Raw genomic sequence first — 4,239 nt, forward strand, 5'->3', positions numbered from 1 at the left:
ATGCACACATGCTGCCGCCTCATCACCTGAGGTTCACTCCTGGGACCCTTTCATGCGTGTCATCCATGCAGTCTGCCTGGGGTGGGTTAGGAGGTGTCTCAAGAGAGTTATGACACCGACACACACACGCACACACACGGGCTCCCAGGAGTAAAGGTTGGAGGAGACAAGGTGACACCATGTGTCTCTGATACCTGGTTACTGTCGGAGCTCGGTGACAACTGGTCACCTCTGACTGGACACACACACATTTATATGTAAATATACACAGATGAGCATTCACAACAATTCAGACTTGACACATCTGTCCACCCACACAAATACAAACTCAGGTGATGAACTCAGGTATATGCATGCAGAGGCGCATACATCCCACTGTTCACACATTCATTTCTGATTTGAGTCACTCTACAACCTCGCATGGTGGATTAAAGCAGTCTCTGCGGTGACCAGTCACCTGCTGCAGTGACAGAGAACATGATGTCTCACACTGTGGCACTTTCCACATGAAGGTCAGATGCCAAATGTCATAAGAACTTTAATATGCATGAGCCACATGAAGCGTGTAGCATTGTTAACTCTCAGAATGACAGCGAGAGAATTATTCAACATGAGCCTTTTACACCCTGTCACAGCCTGTTCATAGTGGCATTGTGTCAATCTTTTAGCATCAAACTTTTCAGTTATAAAATGTTCAAATGTAATTCGGGGTAACTGTGCTGAAAACGTTCTATCCAATACAACTCGCATATACCAGCATTGCACACAATATCATTACCATTCTAATGGAAGACATTATGACTAACCTTCACTAAGTTACAAACCCGTGAAAAAGCTATAAGCTATTCAAAATTGAATTAATTTTCTCAGAAATAGTCTAATAAAATTAAGTAAATTTTATTTATGTAGCCCAATTACACAAATCACTGATAAGCCTCAGGAGGCTTTACAGTCTGTACAGCATATGACGCCCTCTGACCTTTTTGACACTCACATCGGAGAAGGAAAAACTCCCCAAATAAACCTCTCTAATGGGGGATAAAAATGAAGAACTCTCAGGAAGAGCAACTGAGGAGGGATCCCACTCCCAGGACGAACAGACGTTCAGTAGATATTGTGTGTACAGAATAGACCAACAAATCAAAATTCTAATATAGACACCATATGTGTAAATAATACAGAATATGAACATATACAGTATATGAAAAAGATATATCCAGGAGGATGTCATGCCGCTTCTAGGTGTCGACCTCCTCTCCTCCATGTCACTTAGAAAGAGGATACGTTACATAAACATACGTAGAAGAAGCAGAATATTTAAGTGTCTTAAATATTGTTAATTGTGTGCTGTTATGCTTATTGAATGCGTTGCTGTGCCACCCTGGTTCCAGCTCTTGACAGAAATATAGATTGTCTATTTCAAATTTGCAAAAAGCACATTTTGGGGCAACAAATGTATAATTAACACTTTAATAATATTCAAAATTTTCTATATTGATGCTAAAACCTTGTTTAAGACTTTTAACGAAATATGGTCATTATATATTCAGCAGCGCATTTGTACATATTTTTGTAAGGAACCAATTCAACTGTTATCATATGATCTCATAACATTGTGCAAATATAAAACAAACGTGTAAATGCAGTGATCATGCATAATGGCTTGTCACAAATTTACTTGCTGAATGTGTGTGTGTGTGTGTATTCCACTCACTCACTACCTTGGTATAGCTTAGCCCCTCAGCCTGTATTTACACTCGCCTACAGAAACAACCTTGAAATGCGACAGATGTTCAAATTCACCTTGCTGAACTTCACAAATCAAAGCTAGACCACTAATAATGAGCTCTTGTCAGTTGAGAAAGAGGACAGATTGTGGGGGTAAAATAAGAATACACACAAACACACACACACACACACACACACACACACCACCACCAATCATTAACAGCTAAGCTAGGGTCACACTTTGCAGCTGCTCTTTCTGGATAAGATAAGAGTTTGACTGCTGAGTGTGTGTGTGTGATCTTTTGTGTGTATTTATGTCTGCATCTTTGTCTGTATCTGTGCCTGAAATCACCTGTTCAAACAAAGCTTTAGAAATACGACAGAATAAATACATTTCATATATACAGTAACCAGCCATCTGTCTGTTATAGGGTTGTAAAAGACTGTGTTGTTAACATTTACTTTGATGACAGTAAAAATATAATCAATCAAAGAGCTTCATTGTATGTACTTTAGTTTAGTGATACATGCTGTGGGCCCTATTGTTATGTGAAGACATAATGGTTTCATGAGGTAGAGTATTTCTTTCCCCCTTCGCATCAAACCTGAAGCAGGGAGTTATCCAATCGCCCATTGCAATTTTGGTGTCAGTGTTTTGCATCCACCTGGTTAACAGTGTACTTTGCACAGTATTGTGGCTTTTTTTTCATTGGTGAAGATGTATCCACATATACCTCTATCCCTAAATAACATAAGCCCCTTTATTATATTTTATTATACTGTCATAAACCAGTAGACACCTCTAATTGCACACACACACACAGACTTTTAATTCGAACCCGCATTTTTAATCTCCCTTTATAAATGTCTTCTCTTTCTGCTGATTAAATCCCTTTACAACCACTAAAGAGGGAGGTATGTGGTCCACCTGCAGTCTCTCATTTGAGTGACAAGCTTTGTCAAACTGTGATTGTACACACCAAATCCACTGGTTATCTTATGCGAGACCAACATCAAGCTGTTGCAAAAATAACCAGTGAAGAAGATCAGGAGTGTTAAAGATGGTGACATCCTTGGGATGCATGGCAACACTCATTCAATCAGTTACATTAAAAAATCCTGAGACAACAAACAAAGCTTTTCTCTTTTCTTTGCATTACTCACACCCCGTAGGACAGTCCATTCCCACCAATCCCAACAGCACAACACCGGCTGAGCAGAGGCAACCACTGTATGTGTTTACTTGTTTTTGACGTTCTGACCAAGCTAGTGCCTGAAGCGTCATATTTTTAATTGCAATAGAGGTCGACCTGCTGTGACTGTGATTAACAGCATGATTTAGCAGAATCATAATTGGTAATATAAATGTGTTTTTGTGATGGCTGTCAAGTAAATGGGCAAACATTTCCCTTTTAACGTATAATAGTCAGTTTTTTCATTAAACAGTGTTGAATCATCTTTATCTTTCTTGCATTTTTTTTCCTTTTTATCTTCTATTTTACCTCTGTCTGAATTTAACCCATGTCTTCCAAAAAGTTGACTTGTTAAGGTTAACATCTTTTGTCATGCATCAGCTACTTCAAAGTTCTAGCAGGGTAAACTCAAACCAGGGTTTGTGACAGCCGGTCAATATACCACTCCATCAATATTTAATATGGGAAGATTTTAAGTTTTCATGAAACTGACTGGATGTACTCTGAGTGGGTGGCTGACCATATGGTGTCAGCGTTCTGAATAACAGATGACCTCAGATCGGATTTATCTTGAGAGGGAGACAGGGAGAGAAAAGAAAGAGAGATGGGGTACTTTGGCAACACTGTTCATCTAATATTCATGCCAATAAAACAAGCTGAGCTAAACTGAAGCGAGGAGGGAGAGCTGTGAGATGGAGAGAAGAGGCAGAGAGCAGAGACAGAGGAGTGAATGAGAGACGGGTGAGAAGAGAGAGTACAGCGGGAAGATAATGAGAGGGATCAGAGAGGGAGCAAGACTTTCTGCTATACAGCCTGTATAAGAACAGAGAGATCGAGTTCCTTGCCAAAATACAACTAACAGACCAAGAGTTTGACACACTCAGACCAAAACAAAATTCAATATTTATTTGGAGAAAAACTGACATTGTTGTGGAAGCAACAAAATTTGTCTCAGCCTGAGGAAAAACTATGAAACTAGACTGAGCTCCTACAAAATGTGCCCCCTCCTTTTTATTTGATCTCTTCTCTGTAATAATACTAATAATCACCATCTTTACCTTTATCTGTTCATCTATTTCTCATCTTAATATTTAAATGACTCTATTTTTTTAACGATTTGTTCAAACTAACACTTTGTATGTTCAGTAATTTAGTGCAGTATGTGCAGTGTAGTGTATAATGACTAGTGTCTAGTAAAGCTAGTTTGAAGTTGGGGGGAGAGAGGGCAAGAGAAGTAGTTTGTAAAGTGAAGTATGGGGGTGGGGGGATGTAGAGAGAGAGAGAGAGAGAGAGAGAGAGAGAGAGAGAGAGAGAGAGA

Source organism: Anarrhichthys ocellatus, unplaced genomic scaffold, assembly GCF_004355925.1.
Source record: "Anarrhichthys ocellatus isolate YVR2014 unplaced genomic scaffold, GSC_Weel_1.0 scaffold89, whole genome shotgun sequence".
NCBI classification, from domain to species: domain Eukaryota; kingdom Metazoa; phylum Chordata; class Actinopteri; order Perciformes; family Anarhichadidae; genus Anarrhichthys; species Anarrhichthys ocellatus.